Genomic DNA, 18,903 nt, shown 5'->3' with positions numbered 1-18,903 from the left:
ATAAAAGAAATTCCCATATAATAAAGTTATAAATCTTGGAGATTATTCTGAAAACAAATATTTAAATGAATAAGTTTACTTATCAAGATCACTTGTTACAAGTTCTCTTTTTTTTCTTAATTTTTTTTTAACGTTTATTTATTACTGAGAGACAGAGAGACACAGAGCATGAGCAGGGGAGAGGGCAGAGAGAGGCAGAGACACAGAATCCAAAGCAAGCTCCAGGCTCTGAGCTGTCAGCACAGAGCCCCATGCGGGGCTCGAATTCATGGGCAGCAAGATCATGACCTGAGCCAAAGTCAGCCACTCAACCAACTGAGCCACCCAGGTGCCCCTCAAGTTCTCTTTTTAATAACTAATTTTATTTTTACGTGAGGAAAAAGAATAGGCCGAAAAAAATGTAAAAGTTATCATATGGTAACAGTAACTTCAGCAATTAACCAAAAACTAATTTAACAAAAAATGAACAAGGCATTAATACTAAAAAGTCCAAAAATTAAAGGAAGATTTAATAGATGAAGCAATATACCACTGTGAGTTGAAAGACTTAATTTTTAAAATAATAGCAATACCCTTTAAGTTGATCTAGAGATTGCAAGCAATCTCAATTAAAATCCCAACAGATTTGTTTGTTAGTTTTTGTGGCAATGAACAAATTGACTTCAGGAATTTATATGTAAATGCAAAGGGCAATGTTCAGACAAAATTCTGAGTTAAACAAAATTTGTTAGCTCTACACTCCAGATATAAGACGCATTATAAATATCCAGTAATAAAGATGGTGTAGAATAGGTATCTGGTGGAAGCATTTAGAATCACTGAAAATGTTTCCATTCACATATGCTCCCCTGTTTGATGTCTAGGTGATAGTGCAGTGAGGAAAGGATGACTTTTGCATAAATGGAAGGATTGGACATTCACAGAGGAAAAAAATATATGTGCACTACTATTTTACACAATTCACAAAACTACTCCCAGAATTGTTTATCAAAAAGTAATACAGCAAAGTTTAGAAAATTGCCTAGTAGAATATCCTTGGAGTGGATATTTTTTTTTTGAAAGAATCTTCTAATAGAACTAACCATAAATGAAAAAAAAATAACTTGTACAGTTTTAAGATAAAAAACTTCAGAACATCAAATGGCATCATTAAGTGAGTTATAATCAAGTTGCATAATAGAATAAAAATTTCCAATGCACGTACTGAACAAGGGAATTATATTCAAATCCATTAAAAATTCCTACAAAAAAAAAGAAAATAGCAAAAACTAAAAGGAAAAGGTACAAGAAACATGAATTGGCATTTCACAAAATAGGGTATATGAAAGTGTAATAAAAATAGAAAATGTTGCTCAAGCACATTAGCCTTTGGAATATGCAATTTAAAGTTACAATTGAATATCACTATACACTTACTAAAATGGTAAAATCTAAAAATTTAAAAATACTACCAAATTTCAATAAGGATATAGAATAACTGGAACTCTCCTAAATTAATTGTAGAACTATAAATTGGTACAGATATTTTGAAAAGTTGTTTCTTAGTATCTACGAACTCTGTATGATCCACTTCTACATGTATTCACTAAATGTATGTATACATATGGTCTTAAATGTGCACACACACAGATGCTCTCAGAAGAATTGTTTGTAATAGTCCAAACTGGAAATACTCAAATGCTTATCTAGAAAAGAATGAATGAAAAACTGTGGCATATTCATGCAATGATATACTACACATCAACAAGAATGAATGAACTTCAAATACATAGAACAAAATGGAGGACTCACAACTATAATATTAAGCAAAAGTAGGCAGACATGAACAGGTCATGCTGTATTACTCTATTTGTAAAAAAATTTCATTAGGCAAAACTAATACAAGTACTTAAAAATTATGATAGCATTGCCCTTGGGGTGAGCAAATGTTGCTAAAAGAAGCACAGAGACTTCTGGTGTCCTATTTATAATGTTTCCTCCTATTGGTGCTGTCTACATGGATGTGTTCACTATGATAAAGATATTTGACCCTAACATGATGATTTCTGAACTTTTTGGTATACAAGCTTAAGTAAAATGTACAAAACAAAGCAAACAAACAATTATATAATGCAGCTGTCACCATCCTTTACTAAAATTCATATGGCTATAAATGCCTCCTTTATAAAAGAAGACTAAAAATCAATGATCTAAGTAGCCATCTAAAAAGCGAGAAAAGGCAACAGCAAACTCAACATATAAGAATGAAAGAAATAATGAAAATAAGAACAGAAAATAATTACATAAACGTCGAACAGAGAAGATGTGCAATGTAATTTGTTTTAGAATTTTGCTTTAAAAATGTATGTTTCATAGAAAATAACATGGGCTTATTTTGTAATAATTTCAGATCCACCCTTAATCTAATTAATTTAATAGATAAAGACCTCTTCTACCTGAATTCTCTCAATTCCACTCCAAGAAGTGACTGTTAAATGCTCCTGTGTTTCCTTGTAGATAAGAGTATATACAGGTGAATATATGATATGATATTATGACATATTATTTTCAAGAATGTATTATTTTATATTTATTACCAAACTTACTTTCTATTTATTATAGATAATATGCATTCCTTGTCAGCATAAATGACCTATTTACATGTCTATACCTATATAAAAATGTACTGATACCTAAAATGACATATTACCTTTAAAATTTTTATTTTTTAATTTCTTTTTATTTTACTTATTTTTTTTTAATGTTTATTTATTTTTGTTTGAGGTAGAGACAGAGTGCAAGCAGGGGAAGGGCAAAGAGAGAGGGAGACACAGAATCTGAATGAGGCTCCAGGTTCCCAGTGTCAGCACAGAACTCAACACAGGGCTCGATACCACAAACTGTGAGATCATGACCTGAACCGAAGTCAGACACTCAACTGACTGAGCTACCCAAGTGCCTCTAAAAATTTTATACCCTGGGTACACAAAAATTTACCTATCATAAATGTACAGATCAATGTTATCACAAAATAACTGAACCTTTGGAATTAACTCCAGTTCAAAAACCTAAAACAGAAGTCATGACAAGCATTTATAAAATGTCTTTGTTGTTGTTATCTTGTAAAGAGAAGAACAAGCTTTCAGGGAAATATAATAATGTAATAAAAAATAATATATTTACTCCTATCTTTAAGTTTCCTTAAGCATTTTCTCAGGGACCCAATATTGTCGTGCCTCTTTTCACCATATTGTAAGCATTCTGACAGAGAACTCCAGTTCAGTTCTACATGAGGAGATCTGAACTGTTATTGATCTTGGAAGTATTAGAATTGAAATTCCTACGAAGTATAGGTTCAAATCTTGTCACCTTGGCTACCTGAATTGTTTATTAATTCAAGAGGAATTGAAAGCACCCTGCAGTTGGTGAAAAGGTCACTGATTTCAGAGTAAATTTTAAATGATTCAAAGTCTTAGTATCTCATCTTCTGGAGCAAGGGGAGTAGTCTGGGAAGGAGCCACATGTGTCACACATTGAGTCAGCACAGGTTGAGTCAGCTAGAGCTGAGGGTTGGCCTCATCTTTTGGGGCAGAGTCAGGATAGTCTTCTGATTACAAAGACCCTGAGGATTCAAAACTGGAAGAGAGAAGTATTTGGCCTTGGGGACTTTGTCAGTTCATCTTTGTTGGGAGATCCAGCCCTCTCATCCCTCCAATGGAATTTGTCAGTCCCTTTTTACTTTCCCTGGTCTCTGTTGCCATGGTAACTGTTCAGAGCCCCTACTGTTTAGTTCATCACTGAAAAGGCAACATTTCAACATTTTCTGACACAAATTGGCAAGATATGTAGCTGCTGGCAGTACTATCTCAGCAGGACTCCTGGTAATGTAGTAGGAAATGTGTGGTAAGGCAATTAGAAAACACCAGCAGATAACTGAACATTCCATGTATAAGAAAATGCCTTTGGGAGATTTGCTACAGTACTTCCAGTGTTTGGAATGCACTGCATTTAGTAGCAATCTTCAATTCAATGAACACATTTTGTGTGCATACAGACCTTACGCTGACTGCAAATCACATACAAACAAATGGATGTGATCTCTCACCTCAAGCAACTTGCACTCTATTGGTACAAATAACATATATTCAATCACAGTTAAACCAAGTCTCATTGTGTGTGGGATCTGAGTGAACAATTCTAGGAAGGCTTCAAATAGGAGATGAAATTCTAGGCGACCTCTCTTGTGCCTCTCATGGAAAGGTTATAGGGGAAGGGCACTAGACACAGAGAAAACTACAAGAGTGAAATAAACCATGGACGTGCTTTAGCCAGAGTTGCTAAAGAAAGACAGAAAGTCTCCTATGAATTCAGAGTAGGTGTAAACAGAGTGGCAGGAGATACAACTGGAAAGGTAGATAAATATTCACTTTTGCGTATTTTACACCAGTGTTTCAAATCATTCTATACGAAAGTTAAGCTAATTTTTTCCTAATAAATAATCACAGGATGCACAAAGAGAAATAGATTTTCCTTTATTCAAGATGAAGTAAAAGTAGCAAATACTATTAATAATATTAGCTTGATGCTATAATAAGGTGTTATATTAGTTTAAACCATTTAAAATGACCAGTTTGGGAAGTATAAAACAGTTCAATGTCAAAGTTTTACATCAACTTCATAGGTAAATTTCCATTCCATATGCTTAGACATTGATTAATTCACTAATTTATAATGTTGCAGAGATTTTTAACATTCAAAAATACTTACAAAATTGCTTTTTCCTCTAAATTAAGTGGGTCCTAGAACTACATACATGTGCATTTACATATACATTTTATATGTGACAGCTGCACTAATTGTGTATGAGGAAGTAACTCTCAAATAACACTGGGATATTTAATGTGCATAGTTCCTGTATATGAAGGGATCTATCTTTGGAGAGTACGAATATCAGTTCATGCTCATCCAGGTGCCACAACACGTTCAAATGATGGAAATAATGGACTAGAAGACCTCATGAGTCTGATGGTTTCTAACTCAAAAAAATGAAAAGTTCTAGTATAAGGCATTGTTTTTGTATACATTTCAAAGGACATGTTTCTTGCCATATTACTAGGACTTTAAATTAACCTGAAGAGTGCTGTTGGTTTTGTTTTGTTTTGTTTGTTTTGTTTTGTTTTGTTTTCTGAACATATGTGCAGCTGATTATTTTCTACTTTGAAGCCCAAGAGCAACTCATGTTACCGATTGGTGCCTGGGATGAAACTAGAAAATAACATTTCATTCATGAAAAGGGACCTCTCTCTCTCTCTTTCTCGGTCCTTATTTAGAAAACAGATTATTTCCTTAGACTAATTTCCTTATAGAATTTTAGAAATGTTGAATTATTTAAAATACCAAATTTTGTCATGGTTGGAGTTAAGTATGTGTATTTTTTTTTTCTTTTTCACCCTTCAAGTTGCATCCTGTTTTGCAACAAAAATTGACCTTTACAGAGAAGAGGTGTATGTATGTTCAAGGGATCTTTGGAATTTTCACATTAATGTGCAGTGATTACTTTTCTTCTATTCTGTTTGTGCTTTTTTTCATTTGTTTTTATGGGTGAAAAGAACTACAACCAATGACAAGCTTAGTGAAATACTATTTGAAAGCAATGTAACTTTAGCCATATCAATAAGAAACTCCCCCAGATTGTCTTCACTACTAATGTATAAAAGCATTCCAAGAACTAACTGCTGATGAAATTTTCAGCTAGAGACCAGAGAGACAGCAGAGCCTAGAAACATGGTTCTGGAATAGGGATGGTAAGTATAATATACTACATTACCAATAGAGGATCATTTGCAGAATATCACTCTAGGAGACAACTGGGACCCTTGCTTCTTAGCTTTCTGATCCTTGTGCCACCAAAGGAAACATCCTGACAGATTTATAAACCTTAGCATAGCGATGATAGGAAAGATAGTGTGTGACTTTAACGCCAAAAGGATTTGAGTGGTGTGCTAGGCAGAATACTAAGCTGATTCCCAATAACCCATGGCCCTCTGTAATCCCCTTCCCTTGAGTAACTGTGAACATGATGGGATATTAGTCCTTTGATTATGTTATATTCTACAGCAAATGTGAAGTGCTATGGCCATATTGATACTTTATTTCCTCATTAATAATATAAGATATAAAGAAATAATGAGTGAAATGTTCCTTGCATGATGCCTATGACAAATAGCACTGGATGGCAATTATTATCATTAGTATTAATATAAAAAACACTCTATCATTCTAGGACTCTTTGTTAAACCCCTGCATGTAAATATTAACAAGCTACCTTCTATAAGAAGGCTCCCTTGATCTCTAAGACATGTATAATTTTGAGAGGTTCTTTATGTGCCTTCAATGCAATATTTGCCATATACATATGTATATGTAATATGTACATAATACATAATATTATGTATATTATGTGTATGTAATATGTATATATTACATACATATATGTGTGTGTGTGTGTGTATATATATATATATATATGAAATGTGTGGTGGGGAGAGGGGAAAATGGGTGATGGGCACTGAGGAGGGTACATGTTGGGATGAGCACTGGGTGTTGTATGTAAGCCAATTTGGCAATAAATTATATTCATAAAAAAGTATTATTATAGAATTTTTTAATGTTTATTTTATTTTTGAGAGACAGAGAAAAAGAGAGTGTGTGAGTGGGGGAGGGACAGAGAGAGAGGGAGACACAGAATCTGAAGCAGGCTCCAGGCTCCAAGCTGTCAGCACAGAGCCCAGTGTGGGGCTCGAATTCACGAACCTCAAGATCATGACCTAAAAGAAAGTAAGACTCTTAAGTGACTGAGCCACTTGGGTGCCCCAGAAAGTAAGCTTTATTTATTATTATTATTACTTATTTATAAGCTTTATTTATAAATCAACCTCCATGAAGACAGAGATTCTGTTTCATTTATTACAGTAGACAAGGCCAACAAACATTTCTCAAATGCACGTGCATACTGAAATATACTTTTTAATGGAGATTGCATGAATTCTTCTAGGGTAAGGCCTACCATTCTCTTCTTGGTCTTCCCGGTTTTAGAATTTTTGTAGTAACCTATTGACCTTCCTGATGTCATCTGTTCTGAAAGAACAGGAATATGAATTGAATCAATTTTATAAATGTTTACTAAATTAATTATTCTCTTGGCATGGTCTTCTCTGGGAAAAATTCCCCCACAGGCAAGAATACCATCTTGTCAACATCTTAATTTAATTCTATATTTTCACATATCACCTGTCCTCATGCTTCTCTTTTTACATATCTTTCCGTTTGTGACAACTACACTGACCTTTTGAGAATTCATTTCAGGGAAATAGGTAATTTTATTTTCCATGTTCCAGTCTCTCTTATAAATGAAAATAAAGTCCTTTGCTTCCTGTGCCTCTGTTTTCAGCTTCCTAAATGACCTGTGTATAGCTGTCCACCTTGCTTATCAATGCCCATTGGTTACTGTGGCCTTGGGTATCAGGGTAGATGTCCTGCTAAATTCATGGACCTGTTAGACACATGAAGGAGAAGCTTCTTATGTTTTTATCTTTGCAACTTGGGTCAGAAATAAACTTGTCTTTACTTGCCATTTTTTGATATATACTTTAAATATTTTATGGTTTTGTCAATTATACCTTGATAAAGCTGAAACAAGATTACACCTCTAGACTGTTGGCTCTCAACCAATGGTGAAATACACATCCCTTGAATTTGGTTAGTTTATGGTTTGGGCTAATAATAAGTTCTACTCCTCTTAACAGCTGAGTGTTGGGGCACCTGGGTGGCTCAGTTGGTGAAGCGTCCAATTTTGGCTCAGGCCATGATCTCACAATTGGTCGGTTTAAGCCCTGTGTTAAGCTCTGTGCTGACACTGGGAACCTGGAGCCTGCTTCAAATTCTGTCTCTCCTTCTCTCTCTGCCCTTCCCCTGCTCACACTGTCTCTCTCTCTCTCTCTCAAAAACAAAATAAACATTAAAAAATTAAAAAAAAAAACAACTGTGTGTATTTCATATGTTGTACATATGTAACACATAGAAATGGAAGTACTGGGTGTTAAAGCAGACAGAACTCTGACTTTAGTAGCTGTTATTGCTGGATGTATTAATTTATTTTTTTAATTTTTTTTTAATGTTTATTTATTTTTGAGACAGAGAGAGACAGAGCATGAACAGGGGAGGGTCAGAAAGAGAGGGAGACACAGAATCCGAAGCAGGCTCCAGGCTCTGAGCGTTCAGCACAGAGCCCGACGTGGGGCTCGAACTCACGGACCGTGAGATCATGACCTGAGCCGAAGTCGGATGCTTAACCGACTGAGCCACCCAGGCGCCCCGCTGGATGTATTAATTTAAACTCCCACTGGTAATATGAGTATTTCTGTTGCTGAACATTCTTGCCAACACTTGGTGTTATCAGTTTCCTTTTTCTTTTTTTTAATTTTTAGCCATTCTTCGGGAATTACGATGGTAGCTCCCTGGAATTTTAAATAATATTTCCTTGATGACTTAGTATACTGAACATCTTTTCATATCAGATGCTTTCTTTTTTTTTTTTTTTTTTTTTTTTTTTTTTTTTGTGATTGTAAAGGGGTTTTCTTTTTTTTTTTTTATTTTATTTTATTTTTTTTTATTTTTTAATATATGAAATTTACTGTCAAATTGGTTTCCATACAACACCCAGTGCTCATCCCAAAAGGTGCCCTCCTCAATACCCATCACCCACCCTGCCCTCCCTCCCACCCCCCATCAACCCTCAGTTTGTTCTCAGTTTTTAACAGTCTCTTATGCTTTGGCTCTCTCCCACTCTAACCTCTTTTTTTTTTTTTTTTTTTTTTTTTCCTTCCCCTCCCCCATGGGTTTCTGTTATGTTTCTCAGGATCCACATAAGAGTGAAACCATATGGTATCTGTCTTTCTCTGTATGGCTTATTTCACTTAGCATCACACTCTCCAGTTCCATCCATGTTGCTACAAAAGGCCATATTTCATTTTTTCTCATTGCCACGTAGTATTCCATTGTGTATATAAACCACAATTTCTTTATCCATTCATCAGTTGATGGACATTTAGGCTCTTTCCATAATTTGGCTATTGTTGAGAGTGCCGCTATAAACATTGGGGTACAGGTGCCCCTATGCATCAGTACTCCTGTATCCCTTGGATAAATTCCTAGCAGTGCTATTGCTGGGTCATAGGGTAGGTCTATTTTTAATTTTCTGAGGAACCTCCACACTGCTTTCCAGAGCGGCTGCACCAATTTGCATTCCCACCAACAGTGCAAGAGGGTTCCCGTTTCTCCACATCCTCTCCAGCATCTATAGTCTCCTGATTTCTTCATTTTGGCCACTCTGACTGGCGTGAGGTGATATCTGAGTGTGGTTTTGATTTGTATTTCCCTGATAAGGAGCGACGTTGAACATCTTTTCATGTGCCTGTTGGCCATCCGGATGTCTTCTTTAGAGAAGTGTCTATTCATGTTTTCTGCCCATTTCTTCACTGGGTTATTTGTTTTTCGGGTGTGGAGTTTGATGAGCTCTTTATAGATTTTGGATACTAGCCCTTTGTCCGATGTGTCATTTGCAAATATCTTTTCCCATTCCGTTGGTTGCCTTTTAGTTTTGTTGGTTGTTTCCTTTGCTGTGCAGAAGCTTTTTATCTTCATAAGGTCCCAGTAATTCACTTTTGCTTTTAATTCCCTTGCCTTTGGGGATGTGCCGAGTAAGAGATTGCTACGGCTGAGGTCAGAGAGGTCTTTTCCTGCTTTCTCCTCTAAGGTTTTGATGGTTTCCTGTCTCACATTCAGGTCCTTTATCCATTTTGAGTTTATTTTTGTGAATGGTGTGAGAAAGTGGTCTAGTTTCAACCTTCTGCATGTTGCTGTCCAGTTCTCCCAGCACCATTTGTTAAAGAGACTGTCTTTTTTCCATTGGATGTTCTTTCCTGCTTTGTCAAAGATGAGTTGGCCATACGTTTGTGGGTCTAGTTCTGGGGTTTCTATTCTATTCCATTGGTCTATGTGTCTGTTTTTATGCCAATACCATGCTGACTTGATGATGACAGCTTTGTAGTAGAGGCTAAAGTCTGGGATTGTGATGCCTCCTGCTTTGGTCTTCTTCTTCAAAATTACTTTGGCTATTCGGGGCCTTTTGTGGTTCCATATGAATTTTAGGATTGCTTGTTCTAGTTTTGAGAAGAATGCTGGTGCAATTTTGATTGGGATTGCATTGAATGTGTAGATAGCTTTGGGTAGTATTGACATTTTGACAATATTTATTCTTCCAATCCATGAGCAGGGAATGTCTTTCCATTTCTTTATATCTTCTTCAATTACCTGCATAAGCTTTCTATAGTTTTCAGCATACAGATCTTGTACATCTTTGGTTAGATTTATTCCTAGGTATTTTATGCTTCTTGGTGCAATTGTGAATGGGGTCAGTTTCTTCATTTGTCTTTCTGTTGCTTCATTGTTAGTGTATAAGAATGCAACTGATTTCTGCACATTGATTTTGTATCCTGCAACTTTGCTGAATTCATGTATCAGTTCTAGCAGACTTTTGGTGGAGTCTATCGGATTTTCCATGTATAATATCATGTCATCTGCAAAAAGCGAAAGCTTGACTTCATCTTTGCCAATTTTGATGCCTTTGATTTCCTTTTGTTGTCTGATTGCTGATGCTAGAACTTCCAGCACTATATTAAACAACAGCGGTGACAGTGGGCATCCCTGTCGTGTTCCTGATCTCAGGGAAAAAGCTCTCAGTTTTTCCCCGTTGAGGATGATGTTAGCTGTGGGCTTTTCATAAATGGCCTTTATGATCTTTAAGTATGTTCCTTCTATCCCGACTTTCTCAAGGGTTTTTATTAAGAAAGGGTGCTGGATTTTGTCAAAGGCCTTTTCTGCATCGATTGACAGGATCATATGGTTCTTCTCTTTTTTTTTGTTAATGTGATGTATCACGTTGATCGATTTGCGAATGTTGAACCAGCCCTGCATCCCAGGAATGAATCCCACTTGATCATGGTGAATAATTCTTTTTATATGCTGTTGAATTCGATTTGCTAGTATCTTATTAAGAATTTTTGCATCCATATTCATCAGGGATATTGGCCTGTAGTTCTCTTTTTTTACTGGGTCTCTGTCTGGTTTAGGAATCAAAGTAATACTGGCTTCATAGAATGAGTCTGGAAGTTTTCCTTCCCTTTCTATTTCTTGGAATAGCTTGAGAAGGATAGGTATTATCTCTGCTTTAAACGTCTGGTAGAACTCCCCTGGGAAGCCATCTGGTCCTGGACTCTTATTTGTTGGGAGATTTTTGATAACCGATTCAATTTCTTCGCTGGTTATGGGTCTGTTCAAGCTTTCTATTTCCTCCTGATTGAGTTTTGGAAGAGTGTGGGTGTTTAGAAATTTGTCCATTTCTTCCAGGTTGTCCAATTTGCTGGCATATAATTTTTCATAGTATTCCCTGATAATTGTTTGTATCTCTGAGGGATTGGTTGTAATAAGTCCATTTTCATTCATGATTTTATCTATTTGGGTCATCTCCCTTTTCTTTTTGAGAAGCCTGGCTAGAGGTTTGTCAATTTTGTTTATTTTTTCAAAAAACCAACTCTTGGTTTCGTTGATCTGCTCTACAGTTTTTTTAGATTCTATATTGTTTATTTCTGCTCTGATCTTTATTATTTCTCTTCTTCTGCTGGGTTTAGGCTGCCTTTGCTGTTCTGCTTCTATTTCCTTTAGGTGTGCTGTTAGATTTTGTATTTGGGATTTTTCTTGATTCTTGAGATAGGCCTGGATTGCAATGTATTTTCCTCTCCGGACTGCCTTCGCTGCATCCCAAAGCGTTTGGATTGTTGTATTTTCATTTTCGTTTGTTTCCATGTATATTTTAATTTCTTCTCTAATTGCCTGGTTGACCCACTCATTCGTTAGTAGGGTGTTCTTTAACCTCCATGCTTTTGGAGGTTTTCCAGACTTTTTCCTGTGGTTGATTTCAAGCTTCATAGCATTGTGGTCTGAAAGTATGCATGGTATAATTTCAATTCTTGTAAACTTATGAAGGGCTGTTTTGTGACCCAGTATATGATCTATCTTGGAGAATGTTCCATGTGCACTCGAGAAGAAAGTATATTCTGTTGCTTTGGGATGCAGAGTTCTAAATATATCTGTCAAGTCCATCTGATCCAATGTATCATTCAGGGCCCTTGTTTCTTTATTGACTGTGTGTCTAGATGATCTATCCATTTCTGTAAGTGGGGTGTTAAAGTCCCCTACAATGACCACATTCTTATCAATAAGGTTGCTTATGTTTATGAGTAATTGTTTTATATATCTGGGGGCTCGGGTATTTGGCGCATAGACATTTATAATAGTTAGCTCTTCCTGGTGGATAGACCCTGTGATTATTATATAATGCCCTTCTTCATCTCTTGTTACAGCCTTTAATTTAAAGTCTAGTTTGTCTGATATAAGTATGGCTACTCCAGCTTTCTTTTGGCTTCCAGGAGCATGATAAATAGTTCTCCATCCCCTCACTCTCAATCTAAAGGTGTCCTCAGATCTAAAATGAGTCTCTTGTAGACAGCAAATAGATGGGTCTTGTTTTTTTATCCATTCTGATACCCTATGTCTTTTAGTTGGCGCATTTAATCCATTTACATTCAGTGTTATTATAGAAAGATATGGGTTTAGAGTCATTGTGATGTCTGTATGTTTTATGCTTGTAGTGATGTCTCTGGTACTTTGTCTCACAGGATCCCCCTTAGGATCTCTTGTAGGGCTGGTTTCGTGGTGACAAATTCCTTCAGTTTTTGTTTGTTTGGGAAGACCTTTATCTCTCCTTCTATTCTAAATGACAGACTTGCTGGATAAAGGATTCTCGGCTGCATATTTTTTCTGTTTAGCACACTGTAGATATCGTGCCAAGCCTTTCTGGCCTGCCAAGTTTCAAAGGAGAGATCAGTCACGAGTCTTATAGGTCTCCCTTTATATGTGAGGGCACGTTTATCCCTTGCTGCTTTCAGAATTTTCTCTTTATCCTTGTATTTTGCCAGTTTCACTATGATATGTCGTGCAGAAGATCGATTCAAGTTACGTCTGAAGGGAGTTCTCTGTGCCTCTTGGATTTCAATGCCTTTTTCCTTCCCCAGTTCAGGGAAGTTCTCAGCTATAATTTGTTCAAGTACCCCTTCAGCACCTTTCCCTCTCTCTTCCTCCTCTGGGATACCAATTATGCGTATATTATTTTTTTTTAGTGTATCACTTAGTTCTCTAATTTTCCCCTCATACTCCTGGATTTTTTTATCTCTCTTTCTTTCAGCTTCCTCTTTCTCCATAACTTTATCTTCTAGTTCACCTATTCTCTCCTCTGCCTCTTCAAGCCGAGCCATCGTGGATTCCATTTTGTTTTGCATTTCGTTTAAAGCGTTTTTCAACTCCTCGTGACTGTTCCTTAGTCCCTCGATCTTTGTGGCAAGAGATTCTCTGCTGTCCTGTATACTGTTTTCAAGCCCAGCGATTAATTTTATGACTATTATTCTAAATTCACTTTCTGTTATATTATTTAAATCCTTTTTGATCAGTTCATTAGCTGTTGTTATTTCCTGGAGATTCTTCTGAGGGGAATTCTTCCGTTTGGTCATTTTGGAGAGTCCCTGGCGTGGTGAGGACCTGCAGTGCACTTCCCCTGTGCTGTGGTGTATAACTGGAGTTAGTGGGCGGGGCCGCAGTCCGACCTGATGTCTGCCCCCAGCCCACTGCTGGGGCCACAGTCAGACTGGTGTGTGCCTTCTCTTCCCCTCTCCTAGGGGCGGGATTCACTGTGGGGTGGTGTGTCCCGTCTGGGCTACTTGCACACTGCCAGGCTCGTGTTGCTGGGGATCTGGCGTATTATCTGGGGTGGGTAGGCAAGGTGCACGGGGGCTGGAGGGGCAGGCTTAGCTCGCTTCTCCTTAGGTGATCCACTTCAGGAGGAGCCCTGTGGCAGCGGGAGGGAGTCAGATCCGCTGCCGGAGGTTTGGCTCCGCAGAAGCACAGAGTTGGGTGTTTGCGCGGAGCGAGCAAGTTCCCTGGCAGGAACTGGTTCCCTTTGGGATTTTGGCTGGGGGATGGGCGGGGGAGATGGCGCTGGCGCCTTTGTTCCCCGCCAAGCTGAGCTCTGCCGTCAGGTGGCTCAGCAGCTCTCCCTCCCTTTGTCCTCCAGCCTTCCCGCTTTCTGAGCAGAGCTGTTAACTTATGACCTCCCAGACGCTAAGTCGCGCTTGCTGTCGGAACACAGTCCGTCCGGCCCCTCCGCTTTTGCCAGCCAGACTCGGGGGCTCTGCTTGGCCGGCGAGCCGCCCCTCCGCCCCGGCTCCCTCCCGCCAGTCCGTGGAGCGCGCACCGCCTCGCCGCCCTTCCTACCCTCTTCCGTGGGCCTCTAGTCTGCGCTTGACTCCGGAGACTCCCTTCTGCTAATCCTCTGGCGGTTTTCTGGGTTCTTTAGGCAGGTGTAGGTGGAATCTAAGTGATCGGCAGGACGCGCTGTGAGCCCCGTGTCCTCCTATGCCGCCATCTTCCGGAACCTCTCAGATGCTTTCTTATTCTGATGTTTTTATCCATTGGAAGAGACTTATGCTTTCATTTTTCTCAGTATTTTATTATGAATATTTTCAAACACAGATGAATGTTGACAGATTTCATGGTGAAAATAAGTATAACCACTACCTAGATAACCATTAATGCTTTACTATATTGGCTGTATCACATTATCTTGCTGTTCATTTAACTACAACACAGTCATTAATGTATCCTATTTATTTTGATGTATTTCAAAGGAAATTAAAGTAGATTTCAAAGTGAATTAAAGAGATCAGTATCATTTCTATTTTGAAGGTTAGTTTTGAAGATTATAAGATTATATATTAGAAGTTTGTGCTTTTATCATTTGGAAAATGCCTTCTGTTTTCCACCATTTCATCAGTCACTTATCAATCTTCTGTTGCTCTTTGAAGGTAATGTGTCTTTTTTTTAACTGCATTCAAAATTTTATCTTTATGGTTTTAACTTTAGCAGAGTTATTATAATGGATCTAAGTACTTATTTAGTTTATTTTACATTGTTTGAGCTTGTTGTGGCTTTATAAATACCTAGCTTAAATTATTACATATTCTTGGGAAAACTGTTCAATATCTTTTCAAATGTTGCTTCTTCAATTTTCCATTCCTCTATGGCACTATAATTCCACTTGGTCAAACCTTTTGCCACAAGATCATAGACCTGTTTGAATTTTTCCCATTTCTCATTTTGTGTATTTGCCTGGCCATGGTTTTCTGATCCTTTCCTCTGCTGCATCTAGTTTATGTTAAACTCACCCATTTTAAGTCTTTTATTTCAACTATGATATTCAGTTTTTAAAAATTTCAATTATTCAAAACCATAACTGCTCTTCTTTGGAAATATCCTCATCTGTGTCATCTATTTTCTTGCAACATGTAACGATAGATGTTTTAATGTTTATTTTTGAAAACTGATAGCTACTTCATCTGGGTGTGTATTGTTTTTGTTTTTCTCTCTTGGTTCAACTTGTTATGCATGGAAAATGTTCATAAAAATTGTGGTGGTCTGTATGATACTTTATTCTTTCAGGTATATTCTGTTCTCTGGTCATCTACATAAGTGAAGTCAAGTCACTTTACTCCAATTAAGAAACAAAACCAAAACAAGCTGTTTTTGGCCACAGTTATTATAAAGTCAGTGATTGTCTCCTTTTGCCCTCTCCAGCTTAGAACTCATTTTATTTACTAGGGACTTTCTTTCTTGATGGATACTCCATCTCACTTCTTCCATCTCTAATATTGAAGTTTCCTCTGGTTTTTAGTGGCCTTTTGTAGAATGTCTTGGCCCCTTGCCCGGATGCAGCGTAACACATCAGCAAATGCCCAAATGGAAGATAATACAGTGTTCAGCCTATTTACTTGCACTACTCTCTTGGGAATCTTGGCCCTTCAGATTTGCTCTCTTGATAGCTTCACACTCTAATTTGTCCTTCTTCAGCCTGTGAGACAACCCAAAGCTGTGCTAACTTCTCTGCTTCTTACCTGAAATCCACCCACTGAAATTTTATTATCTCTCCTCTTCCTAAGAACAGCCAAATCCTGAACTTTCAGAATTTCATTATCCATTCTCCCAGTTTCCTTTTCTCCATAATCTCTATGATCTTCTAGGCTCAAGTTCTGATGGTCTCAAAAGTCCCTGTTTCCTTTAAAGAGTCCCTGCTGCCACAATACTTTTGTATTGCTTTCTTTTGCATTCAGCATTTTTTTTTCTTCTCAGAAAATATTGATTTTCTGCAAGGATATCTAACATAATTAGAAATGGGAGACTCAAGGATTTAATGTACATGAAAAATATTGGTTCAAAAATGAATTGAGTTTTTCTTGATTTTGGGGGTTGAATTTTGAGCTGTGTTAGAATGGGCTGAACAACATAGTATCTGAGTTAGATAGGTCCTCCTCTTTCTGGCTCCAAAAACTCCCAACCTAACCATGCACAGATATAGATCAAGGCCAAAAGTTGAATGAGATATTTTCACTCAGTTTTTGACAACTGGCAATGTTCAGAAGTTAGGAAACAGATGTTTTGTAGTATCTATATGGCCCTGGGATGATGAGGTCTCAGTAGAAGACAATTTCACTTTTACTACTTGAGTCTTGTTTGTTTGCTTGCTTTAGTTTAGGTAGTCCTGGGAACCAACATACTTAGCAATGGCATCAGGGTTGTCCTGCAGTGTATCAGCAGCTATGGTAGCAATATAACTCAGAATTCCAGTGGCTTTTTGGACAGAAGGCACCCAAGAGGATGCTGAGAACAAATGTATGATAAGAATGTTGATTAGTACCTGAAAGATGCAATCTGGGATGCCAGCAGTCTAGTAGGAAATGAAATAGCATGGAAGGTAGAATGGTTTAGTGAAATTCAGTGAAATGAAGAGGTATTATGTTTATATATTTTTAATTTTAATTTTTGAAATTCCAACTCAAAATCTGTCTCATTTATGCTGTATGTTACAAAAGACCTTGCTGACCTCTGATCACACACATTCTTTTCTTTTTCCCTTTACATTAAAATTAATTTTATACATTCTTTTAGGTTGTGATTTCTATCTATATGATTAAATATAAACATAGGTGATAATACAACGTGTATTATCATCCTATTGTTGCTGTAGCAAATTACCACAAACTTATCAGCTTGAAACAATGAAAATTTATTATCTTTCAGTTATAAAACTGTCAAAGTGTCACTGGGTTAAAGTCAAGGTGTCAGCAGGACTTTATTCCTTCTGGATGCTCTAAATGGAAATGTCTTTCCTTGTCTTTTCCACCTTCTAGAGGCCAGCTTCATTCCTTGGCTCACGACTCTCTGTATCACTCTGTCTTCTGCTTCCATTGTCATGTCTTTCTCTGATTCTGACTTACATGACTTCCCCATTATAAGGACCCTTATGATTACACTAAGCTCACTCAGATAAGAATTATCTTCCCATTTCAAGATCCTTAATTACATCTGGAAAATTCCTTTTTTAATTTACAGTACTGTATTCACATGTTCAGGAGATTAGGGTATGGACATACTTGAAGGCTGTTGATCTACCTACCACACTAAGTATACAATTTCTTTCATACTCCTCCTAAATCAATTAATAAATTCTTCTAAATGAAAATAAGGTGCTCAGAATATATTTGTTGGCTCATTGGGATCATCTTTAAAGTCTAGTGGGTACTTGGAAACTACTTAGAAAATATTCACTCAAGTGGACTGATGTTTGACAAATCTTAAGTACCAAATCCTTGAATCAAACGAGTAGGCATCAATGACCTATTCAATAGGAGAATATTTTGATCCTATTTGACATACTGAGAAATGATATCTCCTGAAGGGTCTGTAAAAATGAGCATATAAAATATTTTCAAAGAATAAAGATTTCTAATTGGACATAGTAAGATTTTTTTGCTTGTCCATATAGATCTATACTCTGGGAAAAATTGGTCCTAGTTCTAGACTTGGGAAACAGGCAGATCTATATAGTTTGGATGATTCCTATTATATTTCCTGATTGATTCCTTCCAATGAATTGTTCACTTAAAAATATTGTAAAAGCTCCTTATTGTGCAATCATATGTACGTTGGGGCCACACACATTGGATCCAATTCTGTGTTTAAATTTTATACTTTTATAATTCAATTACTTTTCCCACTTAACCAGCTGGCTTCTTGAAAGAGGTTACTTACAGCAAAAAGCTAGTACTAACTATTCTTAAAAAAGAGAACATATTTTACTCATCTAGTTACCTCATAAGATGGGGACCATTAATTTAACATCACATTTTCATGAATTGTTTTTTGTTTAATGAATTTGACTATTAACTTTGGAACTATGAACCTTGCAAGCAGCAGATGGTGATATAGAAACTTCTAGTTTTCCTTAACATTTTTATGATTTGATATTCTATGTTTCCCAGTGCTAAAACATATAATTATAGGGAAAATAGCAATGATGTATTAAAACATAAAATTATTCATTAGAATGAAAAAGCATATTTAAATGCGAGAAGTATGTTTATAATGTCAGATTTTAATGTTATTGAAGCAGTTCAAAAGTTTTTTCAGAACGGAACCTCAACTGTGTCAGCAATTAACTAGCAAGACGATAATAGCTGTGTTGCTTTTAATGCCAAAACACTAGGTTGAAATTTTTTTTAATTTTGTTTAAAAATACCTGTAGTGTTACATTTCAGAGTGATAGGTCGATGTTGTATGGAGCAAATACAATTGTATTCTGTAATAAAAACAATGACAGTAATAAAATAGCAACTGCTATGTTGAGTAACAATCTTCTAGGCA

The 18,903-nt window shown here is 36.8% G+C and overlaps 1 pseudogene; it reads right to left on the bottom strand.

Annotated features, from left to right (window-relative positions):
• Nucleotides 1–18,903, bottom strand: part of LOC122201265 — a 46,307-nt pseudogene that overhangs the window by 9,144 nt on the left and 18,260 nt on the right.

This window comes from Panthera leo, chromosome D1 (genome assembly GCF_018350215.1).
Source record: "Panthera leo isolate Ple1 chromosome D1, P.leo_Ple1_pat1.1, whole genome shotgun sequence".
Taxonomy (NCBI): Eukaryota; Metazoa; Chordata; class Mammalia; order Carnivora; family Felidae; genus Panthera; species Panthera leo.
Note: the sequence above shows the minus strand (reverse complement) of the source record. Positions and strands in the feature narration are given on the sequence as shown.